The 16,979-nt window shown below is 36.8% G+C and overlaps 1 protein-coding gene across 2 annotated transcripts in view; it reads left to right on the top strand.

Annotated features, from left to right (window-relative positions):
- The window catches only part of GPC5 (glypican 5), a 1,134,491-nt gene that overhangs the window by 309,345 nt on the left and 808,167 nt on the right, over positions 1-16,979 (top strand). The window lies entirely within an intron of this gene.

Below are 16,979 nucleotides of genomic sequence, written 5' to 3' on the forward strand. Positions count from 1 at the left end.
AAAAAAAATAGATGAGGAAAAAAGGAGTTTCCAGTCAGGCCATCCAAATCATTGACTACTGTTTTGTGCAATTCATAAAATAGTAAAGTTAGAAAAAATTAACATCTTCTGAGTTAGTTTTTATAAGTTAGCATTGTATCCATGGCAGTGTTTCTTAGGTTTTCTTTATTTACCTTGGGCAATTCCCATGAGAATGTCTATAATAGAAACTACTATTGGTAAATTTAAACCAATTTAAAACTATTAAAAAAAAGCAATGAAACAGCAACATAAATCCACACCAATTTCTCTAAATATAATTGCTCTAGTAGCTGAAAAATAGAAATTATAAAATGCATCAGTTGTTTTGCCAATGTAAATGAAGATATAAACTGTTCTATGTTTAACAATTTAAAATTCATCTTAACATATAAATAAGTCATAGTCTTTTAAAATTATATTGGCATAGTTTACTTCAGTTAGTTTCATCAGGGGCACCTGGGTGACACAGTCAGTTAAGCCTCCAATTCTTGATTTCAGCTCAGGTCATGATCTCAGGGTGGTGAGATTGAGTCCTCGGTTGGGCTCTATGTTCAGCAGGCTCTATGCTCCTGCTCTTGCTTCTCTCTCTCTTCCTAAAAATGAATAAATGAATCTTTAGACTTAATTTCTTTCCAGGTATATCTTATAAAAATGTTATTTAAAATTTATTTATTTATGTTAGTAATCTCTACACCCTCTTGTAGCCATCAGTTTGTTCTCTATAGTTAAAAGTCTATTTCTTCATTTGTCTCTCTCTCTCTCTTTCTCTTTTTTTCCCCTTTTGTTCATTTGTTTTGTTTCTTAAATTCCACATATAAGTGAAATCATATGATATTTGTCATTCTCTGACTGGCTTATTTCATTTAGCATTATACTCTCTAATTCCATTCATGTTAAAAATGGCAAGATTTCATTTTTTTGTGGCTGAATAATATTCCATCACATATATATGATTGAATATATATATATATATATACACACACACACAAACATATACATGTACCACATATTTTTTATCCATTCACCAATCAATGGATAATGTAAGAACTTTAAAAATGTTTCATTCCATTATCCTTTTCTCTTTTTTTTGAGATTTTATTTATTTATTCATGAGAGACACAAAGAGAGAAGCAGAGACACAGGCAGAGGGAGAAGCAGGCTCCATGCAGGGAGCCCGATGTGGGACTCGATTTCGGGACTCCAGGGTCACAACCTGAGCCCAAGGCAGATGCTCAACCACTGAGCCACTCTAGCATCCCCATTATCCTTATGTTCCATAACCCTATTTCTAAAAATACCCTACTTCTAACAACATTTTAACAACTTCTGAGATATTGTTTTTAAATAGTCAATATTTACTTATATAATAACTCATATTTTATTCTTTCTGGTGCTTTTGTAATTCCATGTGTCCATCTAAAATCATTTTGTTTTATTTAGCCTTAGTATATTTTTCATTGCTTATTACTGGTGATGAATTCTCTCAGCTTTTATGTGAACACATCTTCATTTTTTAAGAATATTGTTATGAGGTCCAGAATTCTAAGTTGTTGCCAGCTATCATTTTTAAAAATATAAATGTCCATAATTAAGTTCATGACATGACATTGTAAGTCATATGGGAGGTTTAATGGAAATATTTCACTGGAGAGGTGACTACAGTGGTAGATGCTGCTGGCACCCTAGTAACATCCCTTTTCCTGTCCATTTTACCTGCCTCATGGCTGATCTCTCCTTGCTGATATAATGCACAGCTGCCCTATTCTCTGGGGAATTGCACTCAACAAATTGGAGCCATCTATATTCATTATCTATTGCTATTTAACAAGTCATTCCAAAACATAGCAACTTAAAGCAACAACGACCATTTATTATGCAATTTTCTGTGGGTGGGGAATTTGGGAGCTGCTTGGCTGTAGGGTTTGGGCTCTGGTCTCTTAGGGTGATTGCTGTCAAGGCCAGGTGAGGCTGCAATCCTCTGAAGGCTTGAGTGGGACTGGATATCATCTTCCAAGATGGCACACTTACAGGGCAGTTGGCAGGAGGCCTCACTTTCTTGTCACAGTGGCTTCAGTAGCATCCTTTCCTCAAGACAATCTGAGCGAGAGAGAAAGGCAGAGGCTGCAGTGTTTTTATGATCTAGCCTTGGAAGTCCCCACTGTCATTTCTGCAATATCCTACATGTTACACAATCAGTTCTATGCCATGTGGAGGAGGACTACCCGCCATCTCATTCACCTGAAAGAGGGGGTTAACCTCCCACCTGCCTCATCCCCCTTGGCAGAGGCTCATAAGCAGTACCCGACTGACATGGAAGATCAAAGGTTTGCTCTCATTAAACGTGATGGGGCCAGATATGTGATGCAGTTCATGCCTCCACCTTTCTGTGCAATCTGTCTGCAGCTGAGACCACAACCCGACTTACCTTCTCCCTGCCCACTCTATCCTACTTCCCTCACTACCTTTCTCTTAAGAGCACTACCTCAATGAATCATCTGCATCCGAATTCCTGTCTGAGATACTGCCTCTGGAGAATCTGACCTAGTCTGAAAAAAGTACCTAAAACAGCTGCAGAATAAACATAATCAAAGGCAGAAAGTATAGTATCTTATCCTAAATATAGACATTTCTCTATAAATTCCCAAGTTTACAACTCCCTTGTACATTTTCTTTCTCTCCCTTCCTCCTTTATACTCACTTCAAAAGAGGACCCTCCTGTTTAATGCCTTATCTTGTTCTTGCTCTATTTCTAGCATTTGAAGAAGGATGTCCAAATGTGTCCTTGGGTCTAAGAGTTGTGCTAAGCCTGAAGTATAGAGTATGTCAGTCTTTTAGCTTGGAAGGAGGGAAGTGAAACCATGGCATTGGATTATTTTGATTATATTTTGGAAATGTGATTGTACTAGTTCAGTCTCCCCCGCTTTTTTCTGTTTATGTAAGAATGCTAATAATGAGCTGATTTGAGACTTTGAGTTATTGATACATACCAGTTACAAAGGTCCCCCGAAAGTTGAGGAAGTCAAGGAAGAGCCACAGTTCCTTTAAACATCTAGAAAAGCATCCCTATGTAGTCTTTTTGGGCAGAAACCAAATCAGCACAGCTGTAAAGGACACCACACTTATGTAGCTGTCTAAACCAGGCCAGGCAGTGATTTCCCTGTGGCAGTTCCTGCTCTCTGCTTGATTTCTTGAAGTTAGCTGGTAAAAATAAGCTATTAGCAAGCTTAAATCGGTGATAATTAGCGGTACATTATTATTTCAAAGTGGTGTGGCTGTGCCAATTAAGTGGGTAATTAGGAAAACCCCAGGACAATAAATTAAGACAGAGTCTCAACACCAGTGCCCCATCTGTTCTGCAGCAAGCATTCCAATTAGCCAAACCTCTCATTTAAGAATGCGCCAATTAAGGGGATTGGCTGCATGCATGGCTGTGTATTGGGGTAATAGAGACCGTCCTAGATGCTTAGTAAAAATAAAACATTTTTGATATAGGAGAGGATTTGGATGTGAAGGTGGGGAAAGGAGAAATTTTTGGAAATACGGGATTTTTAATGTTGGAGACAAAATGTAATTTAAATTGTTTTATGAGTTTTGTTTTTCTGAATTTTTTTTAGAACTTAATGGAATATTGTATCATCAGGCAGCTCCATTTTATCCTAATGTGCTTATTAAATCTTGATTTGAGTAAGAATTTTACAGCTTGAACATGAACAATTTTATTTATTGAGAATGGGAACGGAAAAGGACACTTGAAATTGTTCAGTTGAAAGAGGGGAATGAGTCAGGGCATGTCCTGTTTCAGGATGTGTCTATCCATGAAAGCAAATTAATTTTTACCCTGTACATTGCAAAAGAACACAGTGAAGTAATTAAAATAATTACTTAAGCAGAGGAAAAACTTTTAAACACAATCTGAGTGAAGAACACTTAATATTATTTCAGATTATTGCCAAGATAGCTGGAATAGGTTCATATTACATAAGGATCAGTTAGCATAAAATACATAAATTTATATCTACTTAGTCAAACCTGATTTAGCACAACACTTTTTTAGTGACACTAAATTTAATTAATGTTTAAAATTCTTGATGTGTGTGTTTGGGGTATGTGTTTACGTGGTTAAATCACTATTGACACCCTGGGCTTAATGATGAATTGTGTGTATATAAACTATATGGATGAAAATACCCATAGGTCAGGAAAAAGTCAACTCAGAGAAAAATTTAATATCATTTATAGGACTGGAGAAAGCAATTTCCAATCTATTTCCTAAAAGGAAGTTAGTGCTTCTTTGAGGTGCCATTATTATTGATTACCTGTAAGTTTAATTTACTAAAATAAAAGTCATGTTCCCTTCAATGAGAACATTTCTGGTTAATTTAAAACAGTGCTTGGTGAGTGGTGGGAGCGAAGGTACCCCAGGCAGGGAAGGCCAAGGCAAGGCTTTGGATAGGGGGCAAGAGGCCAGGCCAGAGCAAGGCTGAGGAAAGGGTTGCTCCCAGGCAGGCCAGTGTCAAGACCTGTGTGAATAATGAAAAGCAGGACCCCAGGGGGTCAAAAACCAGGCACACAGGAAGAAGGAATGCCAGAAGGCAGAACAAACATATGGCAAAAGTTTAGGCTAGTGGTGCTTAACCTTTGCAGGTCACGTATCCCACTGAGAATCTGCTAAAAACTTCCCAGAAAAAGAAAGTTCATAAACAAATACATGCAAAATTGTGTTGTATTGAAAATCAATTTGCTCCAGCTAAAATTAATATTAAAAATAAAACCTTTAAAGATGAAGTTTGATCTTATTTTGTAGATGTTCATGGAAAAATTAGTGACCATTTCATGACAGATCTGAAACTAAATCCAAACAATGAATGATTAAACTAACAGTAAGCAGTATTTGTACTAAAGGTCTGGACTAGAAGTTGAAATCGTGGTTGGTCTTAGATGTGGCTATGTGTACGTGTTGGGTATCTAACAGATACTCTTTTTGTTGTGATGGTAGCAATTATTGAAAATTATAAAAAGCAGATTTGTATAGCTATCACTGGCTGCAATTAGAACTCACAGCTTATTTGCTTAGATGGACATAGTTTTACAACAGGGATTGTGAGATTTGTTCTAAACTCTTCGAAGTTATGTCGATGGTCCATAATGCCTTGGTCCTGAAGTTAATTTGCAACATCTGTCATATTGGGGGGCCTCAACTTTAAGATAATGTGAGTAGAAATAAGTCTCCTCAGATTTCTCACTACAAAAAGAATAAAAAATATACATATTTTTCCTCAACCATAGGAAGAATGACCTTAAAATTCGACAGTTCTCAAACTGATTATCCAAAAACCTATTTCCAGGTAGCGGCTTTGCTTAATGAGCTAGCTTTTCAGCGGTGTTTATCATTGTGACTCTAAGGTTATTCTATTTATATGGCTCAAAATATCTCCCGACCAAGAAAACCAAACTGTGAATGAAATTATCCCTGTCTGTTCTACCTGAGAATATGTTTTCTTTCTTTTTTTCCTCCTTAAAAAAAGTGAAAAACTTCTATCTTTTTGCATTTGGAAAGTCAGTAAACATATGCAGAGTGGAAAAAAACTTCAAATTCAGTTCTCATTTTTTTTCTCCACTCAAGTTTTGAAGAGGTAAGGAAGATTTAAAGTCATGTCATACTGAAAATGATGATTTTTGTAGGAGTGTATAAAAACAATTCCAGAATTTTTAGCAGAATCTATGGGACCTAAATCAGGATGACAAGTGAGGCTCATTTCTTTTACTAAAGTAGAATTCATTGTATGTAGAAGCATCATGGGTTCTCAGTCTACAACAGGAGTACTAAACAGTTTCTTCCACTCGGTTTGCACGGCAAAAAACATTCCCACCAGTTTAAATCTATCAGTGACATTGGCAGTGTCTAAATGATGAATATAGATAATATGGGAAAATAGGGAACAGGATCTTTATATTTTTATCCCATTGCATGTTTAAGGGAAATGACACAGCTGTCAATTCCTCCACAATTGTCCTCAAAACAGGAGAAATGTGTTTCTAGGGCGGATTATATCATTTGATGGAGGCACTATTTTTACTTTGTTGGTTTTGTTTTTGTTTTTCATCTTCAGTCCAAGACACAAATGTATATCAACCACTTCCAGGGCACACCATGATCTCCAGATTCATATGTGGAACTTTTTGCTTGGAAGGGCAACCGAATGAAAGTTCAAAGGTAGTTTCAGGATGATTCTTTTCATTTAGGTTTATAATATAGGCTTTCAAATTAAGGTTTCCTCTCAAAAATATGCTTTATTCTGTTTGATAACTTTGAAGATCAAGAGGTCTAAGTTGTTCCTTTTGCTGTGTTGATTTTACCCTCTGCAGCAAGAATCCTGTTAGACATGTGAACTTCGACTTTGGGGTCCCATGAATTGAGTAAATTCAAAGGATTTGTCATCTTCACTGTATTTGGTTTGTCTAATTTTCTGATGTAAGCTAAGCCTTATACAAACAAACAGATGTATGAATGATCATGATGGAAGTATTATTATCATTCCCATCACATGGACAATATTTTAGATATCCTACTTGAGCAAAGGTAATTATACATGACTCAGCTCTAGTCAGTAATATTCTGTGCCACCCGAAATAGCACTTGGGTTACATGTCACATTCAAGAGCAATTTCTTTCTAGAATGGAGATTACCAGAAGAATAGGAACAAAAATGAAGACAAAAGTAACTCATTTTCTCTGAGCCCTTTTAATTATAGATTTTGCTGACCTTAAAGCCCATATTTATCCCAGAGTTCAGGAACACAAGTATTTACACTGAGAGACACACAAAAAACAAAGATGCAAGCAAGAGCAATGTATTCCAGACATATATTGTTCATCAATCAGTTGGGTTAGTGGATAGCAGTGACCAGGAATAGGTGATTGAAATCACAAAATGAAGAACACACACACACACACACACACACACACACACACAAAGCAAGCATGAGGAAGAAGCCCATTTATTGGCAGACTATTAAAGGGAAAGGTTTTTTATTAGTTTTCTGCTCATGTTGAGAGAGGAAAATATTGTACAAAATATGCTCTTATATCCTCCAAGTCAGGGAGTTTGTAGTTAAAATGTTAATAACCACAGAAAATATTTTACTACAAGAGAGAGTGACATTCAAGATTTGACCTAAAATGCTGAATCTCAAGATATAGGCACTCATTTATGATTCTTGATATTAAGGAAGTATACTGGAATCATTAGATTTGCAAATGTCTGATTTAATCTTCTTGTGGGTCTTAACCCAATCATGTCCTAGACAATTTTTTTCTGTTGAAAAATCAATAGCATACTTCCTGAAACGAGTAGAACTGAACAAATAATTGCCTATTTTTATCAAAATGAACAAAAATTATAAGGTAGGACAAATTATGTCTCATCTCTTTTGGGCTGGTTGCTCAATTTCCTTAATACTATCTGATTTATTTAAATATTGGACATGTGGCCTTGTGTTTATTTTTGTAAATGAGTTAAGATCTTTGTTTAAAGTCCTTTTTAATGGAGAACAGTCGGTGCTTTTTGAGGTACATTTTTACAACATGGAAAACGAGATGAGAGTTAGTTTTGAAAACCTAGTTTTGACATCAGGTTTAAATCACTCTTTTTAAAGGAGGATGCTTTCAGAAAGGGTGCTTTTTACTGGGACATTAAACGGCAATGTGTTGAGTTTGGAGCATTAGTGAAAAGTGAGGACTGGAGGTGTCTTGTATAGATGGCTCTGAACCTCATGCTCAGAACTAGTGTAAAATCACCACCACAGAGTGCAGTGCATTAAACACAGAGACCATGTCAAAAAGAATCCTCTGCAGAGCTATCAGAGGATATTAGCATATCTCCAGGGCTCCTTTCCATATTTTCTTTCCATTCCTTCCCTTGGTGCTCCCAGCCCTCTGCCCATCTTAACCCCTTCCGCTTTGTTGAGAAAGCACAGTAAATCTTCTAAGGAAGGGAAGTGATGTTGCATGAACAAGAAGACTCCCTACAAGGAGAAAAAAAAAATCCTTCTCTTTGAGAATGGTAGGGATCCTCAGTCAAAGCCTCCATAACAAACAGTGGGTTCAGGTGGGGTTCAGGGAGCACACACTATTAGTTACTCTTTTAGGAAAAATAGGGTTTTTTTTCTTTTTAAGCAAATAGGAATGCAATGTGCTTACAACACATTTACATTTGTGATAAATGGTGCCACATATTGCATTGCTTCTCAATGTCATATTCACCCTTTCCACCCATCTCTCCATGTGTCGCAAAGTCTATGGAAAGGGGCCAGTAAACTAGATTTCAGTTCTCCCTCGAGCCAATCTGTATAAATTTAATTACTTTCAAGCATTTACAGCAAGAGCTGTTATTGCTGTAGAAGAGAAATATAAATATTTTTCTGTTTTGAAGATTATAAAAATATTTTGTCACAAAGAATGACTTGGTTGAGAATAAAATAAACTTATTAAATAGAGATTCAGAAATGCAAGAGAAAATAGTTCTTATCTGGAAATGTGTAATTATATATTTCCTCTGCTGAGCAGGAGACTGACATTTTAAATGTCTACTGTTTGACAACTGTGGTCAGACATCTCTACAGGCTTGAGCCCGCTCATTAGTGCCACATTAACCTTAACTTTGCCTCAGGCCATTAACTAGCAAACTGCGCATTTGACCTTTGTTCTACAGATATTTTCAAACAGTATGGGAGGCACTGATTTTAATTTAGGTTCTATGTTATTTGTGGACTGACTTTAGGGATAAAAAAAATCAATATGCGTCATTAAATAAAGGAACGTGTAGTCTGAAACATTCCACAGAGAAGTTTCATTTGAAAATAAGATTCTTCTCCAGTACTTTTCCAGGTAATTAGTTTTGGTCAAAATTAGAAATCATCTCTTTTATACTGTGTTCAATGGGAAACAAGGAGAGGAAGTGACAGTTTATAAATGTTTTAAAATTGAAACAAATTCTGCTAGATAAAGACATGAGATTGGGAGGTGCGCTTGTGAATATAGCTCTGTGTTCAGCAACATTTAATGAAATGAAATGCAAAATCAAATGTAAAATCAGATCCATATGCTTAAGTAAAAACAGCTCCCTAGGAGATCAGCAAAGTTTGAAACATGTGGTTGCCACTCTTTAAGCCACACGTATAAGGAACATATCAGTCTTATTAATTAAAATGTAATTAGGTTAGTGGAATATTTGGAGTTGCTATATTCAGATTATGGAGCATAGCTATATTGAAATAAATAAGACAAAGATTCATTAATCTGAATGGGTTCATGATCTATTGACAAGTGCAAAAGCCAACTAAGTGTTCATGTGTATAGCTGGGTTCCATTTTTGTTTTGTTTTAAAGATTTTTTTGTTTATTTATTCATGAAAGACATAGAGAGAGAGGCAGGGACACAGGCAGAGGGAGAAGCAGGCTCCTCGTGGGGAGCCCAATGCAGAACTCGATCCCAGGACCTCAGGATCATGACCTGGGCCGAAGGCAGGTGCTGAACCACTGAACCACCCAAGTGCCCCTTGGTTCCAGTTTTATAAAACCAAACCGTCACTATGTCTCTCTTTATCTCTGTCTACCTGTCTATGTTTTTGGTTACATGTTAGAAGTTAGAATGCACACAGAGAAAGGAAGAAAGCATACTAGGTTGCTAACATTGGTTACCTCAGGAGGGAGGGATGGACACATTCTGGAGGCACAGATACTAACTTGTGCTTCATGTGCCTTTTATTCATTGTACTAGTAATGAAAAGATACGTTACTTTCATCATTAAAAATGACTAAAGTCAATTATGATAGTCCAGCCAATCAGAAGAGTTGTTCAGTTTTATAGTAGTAACTAGGCATTCCTAGGTCAACCAAACTATAAATGACACTTCAGGGTGAGTTGCCTTTCCTTTCATACTTTTTTTTTTTATCACGTGATACATCAGGAGACCTTTCTGGCACTGCTGGCCTCAAGGGCATGGGAAGCAATGAAGCAATAACTATGCTGGTCCATGTTTCTCCCTTGCCTTTAGTATGCTCAGGGCAAACAAGGCTGCAAGCTATGAATGATCAATTGTGCTACAGGCTTTTTCCTCCTTACTGTGCTAGCACAGTGGACAAAGCTGCTCATTAGCCAGGGAGCAGAATTTGCCCCGTTCCCTGTGTCCTGCACCAGACCTTTCAGACTTGTAGAAATATACAGATGAATCCTGTTTAAACATATTGTCATCTAAGTGCAGATTTTGGCAGAAAGAAGTGATATATATCCATGTTTTCTGGTCTAACAATCTGCCAGTCGTGTTCTTGTTAACACGATTTTTTAAACAGATGGAAATATTCTTCTATATAAAGATTCATTCAACTTTGATTTATCAAATATTCAATATCAGCCCGACATGGTAGAGTGATGGCATGTTTATTCATTAATTATTTAGTTAATTAATTAGTGAGACAAAGATGTCAAGGCCCTACAAATAAATTCCTGAGTAAATAACATCCTCGCTTTTCACATGTTTTTTACCTTCTCTGATTTTTGCTTTTCCTTAGTTTCAAAATAAGAGAATTGGACTAACTCATAGGTCCTCAACCCTGGCCACCCATTTGGATCTTATAGAAAGCTTTCAGAAGTACTCAGATCCCACTCCAGACCAATACATCTGAGTGAGGGAGAAATCTAAATATACATATGTTTAAACATTTCCTTGGTGATGACAGTATGCACTTATAACAGAGAGTCACTGGAGCAGACGATCTCAGTCTTGTTTCTGTTTTTGTTACACGGTCTATCGGTGAGGTATTAATTATAATAGCTATCTTGCAGAGCAGTGTGATTAAATATTATTGTGTCCCTACATATTAATTTCAGTAGTGCGTATATATGGACTCCGACTGAGCCTGTGTAGTCTGGCACAGCTTGTGGTCCTGCTCTTTGGAGTTTTTCATTTTCTAGTGCAGCCACTAGGAAGCTATTTCTCCTCAATCTAGGAAAGGGTCCCCTAATTAAAAGTTTCCCAAGTCAACTGTATCCTGTAAGGGCTTTCAATTATTGTTATCATTTGAAAAACACATTTCTTTTAGAAACTTCTAATTCTGGAAGCTGTTAAAAACTAAGACCACATCTGGGACCAATTCAGTGAGAATTTGAGGGCCTATCGGTACCAAACTGTGATCCAAACCCTGGGGATAGAAAGAAGACATGACTCTTGCCTTTATTGAATGGATCCGCTAGCCATCTGAATTGTTAGGGTTTTAAAATAGGGGAAGTGTTGGCTGAAAAGCCAATTCTTGTTATACATGGGACATTCAGTGAAAGGAAGATGGGAGGGCAAATCTAGACTGGGATGTCATTTGTTAAACTGTTGCAGGCCCAAATGAGAAATTATTAATTTGTGTATGGCCTTGACATATATATAAGCTTTGAATAGATATTCCGACACAGAATGTTTTTCTGTTTTTTAAAAAATACTTTAAATATTTAAAAAATATTTTCTGTTACTCTTAAGACCTTTAAGTAAGGTGTCTGAAGTCTAAGGCAAACAACTGACTTAGGTAACAAAGCCCCTCAAGGATAATTAGCTGGAACTTTCAGCATCTCCCTACATGTATTATGTTCCTAGTTTTAACTGGAAAGACTCTCATAACTGTAGAAAAATAATTGCATGGATATAGTCACCCTTCTGCAAGTGAAATTTTGAATCATCCAAAGAATATAATATTTTATTCATTGAGACATTTCATGTAAAACTTGAAAAAGAGGCATGATGGTGTGTAGTAGGCCAAACACTGACCTGGGAACTGAACTATGGATTCTTATAATAGGACCAACATTAATTCACTCTGTGGCAGTAGATAAATCTTTTTTACCTCATTATAGCTACTGGTGCTTTATCCCCTTCATTTCCCAACTCAATTTTTTATGTATCCAATGTAAATCCCTTGGCCTTCCAATGCAGTTACTTCTTGCAACATTACTCTTAATTCCTGTGACCTAAAATCTTCCAAACACAGAATATAAAGTTCTGAGGCAGGCTCTCCCCTCAACTTTTTGTCTTCACAAACCAATATTTTATCTTAACTTCCACAGACTTTCTTCAGTCATTTTACTCCTAGAGAATTTGTACTAAAGGTGATCACTCTATTTTCAGTAATTCTTACTCTCTCTTCAGATTTTGTGATTTATCCTTTTTTAATTTTCTTTTTCTATATTTTTATCAGTTAAGAAAAACTAAATTATGATGTGGTGGCAAACAACCCCAACCTATCATTGGTTCAGGACAAAAAAAAAAAAAAATTAAAAAAAGCATTTTTCTCCACAGCCTACTCACATTGTAGACCAGCGGAGGGTGCTGCTCAAGATACCCTGGCTTTAAGCCTCAAAGTGACAAAGCTGCCTCCCTGTGACATATTTCCAGTCATCAGGGAAGAGGGAAACAGAAGCTGGCAAACCACCACACTGGTTCTTAAAGCTTAAGCTTGGAGGGAACATACATAACTCCTGCATACATTTACTAGAATCCAGAGCAAGTCGCATACTAAAGCTAGCTTCAGAGTGGCTTTGTGCTTGGAATGCCGAGAATTGGGATATTTAAGGACAAGCTATTGAACCACAAACCCTTGTTATCTCCTTCCCTTTCATACACAAATATTTTCAAATCTCTTGCATGTTCATATACACACACACTCCTCCCTTAATGTTCGTCTTTGGGACTCTACTTTTCATTTCTCACTTGCTTTACTACTCATCATACTGCAAATTTGAAGTCCATTACCCTATTTCAGATGCTTTCGTCATTGTATTAGTTTGCTATGGCCACCATAACAAAATACCACAGACCAGATGGCTTAAACAAAAGACATCAATTTTCTCACAGTTCTGGAAGCTAGAAATCCAACATCAAGATGTCGGCAGGTTTAGTTTCTCCTGAGGTTACTCTCTTTGGCTTGCAGATGGCCACCTTCCCCTTGTGCCCTCAGATAGCCTCTCCTCTGTGTGCATGCACTCCTACCATCTCTTCTTATTGTTAGGACACCAGTCCTTTTGAACTAGGATCTATTCAGATGACCTCATTTGAGCCTGTTTACTTTTTAAAAGCCTTGTCTCAACACACAGATTTTTGAGGGACTACATATGAAAGACATTTTCATTATTTTAAGTAACCTCTCATAGTGGCATTTTATACTCTGGGTAACCTCTCTAGGTTCAAATTCCCTTATTCTTTAATGTTCACAGCTCTTATCATTGAAGATTTTCTTGCTTTCTTCATTTCTATCTACTTCTGAGTTCCTTTGACTTTCTCTTACTACTTGTTATTTGCCTGAGAGATTCCATCCACTTTCATGACTTCAGTCACCACCTCTGGAGATAATGACTCCCACATTACACATCCAGTCTCCCGATTCCAAGGTTACATATCCAACAGCAAACATCCATGGTATTCATGGTTCTTGAACCAGTAGTTTCAGCATCATCTGAGTGCTTCTTTGAAAAGTAGAATCTTGGGCTCCACCCCAGAACTATCCAATTGAATCTGCATTTTGCAAGACCCCCAGATGATGTTATAAATAGTAAGTCTGAAAGTAACATTCTACTTGATTTCTCTTTTCTGTATGTTCTAAAGAAATCCCAAACCAAACATGTTGAGAGTAGGCTTAATATTAATTAGTTTTAACTCATTCATTAATTTAATTACTGATTATCTAGCTTTCTATATGCCTTCACAACTGTTTTAAGATCTGTATTAGTGAGCAAAACAAACAAAAAAGTAACCAGAAAGTCCCTGCCTGCCTGAATCTTTTATACTAGAGTGGGAGACAGATAAGAAACAATAAAACATAGTAAGTAAGTACATGACATGCTAGAATAGAAAGTGATATGCACCATGGAAAGATGAAAATATGAGCAAGGGAAGAGCAATCCTAAGTATAGTGTGGAACATTGAAAGAATTATATTTCCTTTCCTTTATTTCTTCTCCTGGTGAATAGCACTGAGATGACCAATAAGGCTGATTACAAACTGGCCTCTTTCTATTTTTTAACTGTAATTCCCATAAGCTCACTCCCCACTAGCTAAACTGCTTATGAGACTATGAACACACAATATTCTCTTTCCTCTTTACATTTGCTTATTGTTTTTTTTTTGTTGTTTTTTGCTTGTGCCTTTTTTTTTTTGCATGAAACACTGAAGTAGTATCTTGTTTGTACATATTTCCTGATTCCTTCTCTGTCCTCAAATGTGGCTCCATTAAAACTGTGTTATTATTGTAGATTTTCACCAGCAAGTGCATTGTTAGAAGATAGAGACTGCCTTGTTTAGCTATAGTGCCAACACAGAGCTTGGTACTCAATAGTGTTTTGTAGTTTGTGACAAGTAACTGATAGCTGCTGGCTTATAGAATGAGTGGAAATCTTCTAGGACACGATTCTTTCTGAGAAAACTCCTGCAAAGACAGGAAGGTGTGTTGGGGAACAGCAAGTCTTTCATTCTTGTGGAAGCCTAAACTATGGTTTGGGTTGCTGCTGAAACGGAGGTGAGAGTGTGCCTTATATGCCACTTCAAGAAGTTTGGTTTTGATGCTGTCGAGATTAGAGAGCCATTGATGGCTATAAGCAAGTGAGTAACATAGTCTAGGGGATATCAGATTTGAATTTTAAGAGGTGGATTTCTTGGAGGATGAGAGGTATGTCACTCTAGTGCAGTCATTCCAGAGAGATGATAAGGGCTTTAACTAAAGCAATGAGAGTAGCACTGGGAAAGAGGACTAGGAAGGAAAGATGTAAAGCTTTCTCAGTATGATCTATTTATTGTGAAGACATCATTCATCAAGGTTGGAGGAGGAGGTTTGAGGTCCATAAGAAATATCAATTCAGTTATATAGTATCAATTTGGAGATTTCAACATTCTAGTCATTTGTGCCAGGCCTCTTCATTCTAGAAGACTCTTTGATTCCAAACAGATGATCATTTATAGCGAATGGAATTCAGGATGAGTCACACACACACACCTTTCTATTTATTTTTTAATTTTTTAAATTTTTTTAAAGATCTTATTTATTTATTCATGAGAGACACAGAGAGAGAGAGACAGAGGCAGAGGGAGAAGCAGGCTCCATCCAGGGAGCCTGATGTGGGACTCAATCCTGGGACTCCAGGATCATGCTGTGGGCTGAAGGCAGGTGCTAAACTGCTCAGCCACCTAGGGATCCCCCACCTTTCCATTTATTAAACCCCACTCCTCTAGGAAAGAATCAGTTGGCTTCATCCATTATAGTTTAGTAGCTGCAACATGAGAATTGGTATTTGTTTTTGTTTTTTTTAAATTTTTTTTATTTATTTATGATAGTCACACACAGAGAGAGAGAGAGGCAGAGACACAGGCAGAGGGAGAAGCAGGCTCCATGCACTGGGAGCCTGATATGGGATTCGATCCCGGGTCTTCAGGATCGCGCCCTGGGCCAAAGGCAGGCGCCAAACCGCTGCGCCACCCAGGGATCCCGAGAATTGGTATTTGTTCATGCATTCCAGTTAGTAGGAATATGGCCCTCATGGGGTGGGGGGCACTTATTTTCTAGTAGAGGAAACCAACTTAAAGTATAAATAAGTATAGGGGTGCCTGGGTGGCTCAGTCTGTTAAGTGTGTGACTCTTGATTTCAGCTCAGGTCATGCTCTCAGAGTTCTGAGATCAAGCCCTGCATCAAGCTCTGAACTGGTGTGGAGCCTGCTTAAAATTCTTTCTCTCCTTTTCTCTCTCCCCGTTCCCACTTCTCAAAAAAAAAAAAATATATATAAATGAGTGGTTACTCTGCTAGTGAGAAAATATAGTATACTTTTTTGGGAATTGAGTATAAGTTAGAAGTTAAGTCTGATTTTTGCTTCCTGCAGTCATGTTATCATCCCATGTCTGATCAAGCTTTGCTAAATATTTGGTTAAATCCTCAGCAAACACTTGCTATGGGAACTTCTGATCTATGATTTCAGATTTTACATATTTGAAAATGACATTTATCCTTCCTATAGTCTGTTACTTACAACTCCAGCCATTTCCACAAATAGTTCTTTGAAAACCACTAAGAGAGAGAATTTTAAAATTAATACAGTTCAGCATCAGTACTGTCAAAATCACTTAATTTTTTTAAAAATTGGTCATTTCAGCTATAATTTAGAGCTCCTCCTCTTTGACCTCATTTTTATTTTTATTTTTTTACCTCATTTTTAAAGAGATTATTTTTTAAATATCAGTGGAGGATGCAATTTCATAATCGCTGCATTTTAACTACTCAACCTGTGGACTTCTGTTCTGCTTTCCTTCTCTTGTCACTGTCTTCTAGTCCAGAAGACATCTCCTCCGTATTAAGCTAGTGGCTTTTCATTTCATTGTCCAAAATATTAGCTTATGTAAAAAAGTTCAGAACTATAGATTCTTAGGGCTTAGTTCTTTGAAATGCTAAAGTTCTTGGGACCTCAAAGGTTTGATTTTAAAACTTGAAAGTTTTGGCTTTTTAAATTAAAAAGCAAAGTACATTTTGTTGACTTTTCCCTTCCCATAATTGATGCGGGAAAGAGATGTAGCATGAGAAGGAAAAAAAAAAAACAGTTAATATATTAAATACTATTCCTTCCAACAACTTATATTTTCATGCTTTTAAAATATGTTAAATATCTGGGTTTTCTCATAGTTAGTGAAGACATATATTTTATGTTGTTATATACCAAAGAGAAGACTGAAATAGTAAAACCAACCAAATTTAATAAATTTTTAATTAGTAAGCAATTGATTAGCTTGTTAAAAGCCTCTGGCATTTATTTACAGGAAAGTAAGTAGTTAGTATCACTGTGATTTAGATGGCACAGCTAGTAAAGGCTTTTAGGGATACTACAAAAAGTGTGTGTGTTTGTGTGTGTGTCTGTGTGTGTGTGTGTGTGTATGTGTACCCATCA

The sequence above is a fragment of the Nyctereutes procyonoides genome, unplaced genomic scaffold, assembly GCF_905146905.1.
Source record: "Nyctereutes procyonoides isolate TBG_1078 unplaced genomic scaffold, NYPRO_anot_genome, whole genome shotgun sequence".
NCBI classification, from domain to species: Eukaryota; Metazoa; Chordata; class Mammalia; order Carnivora; family Canidae; genus Nyctereutes; species Nyctereutes procyonoides.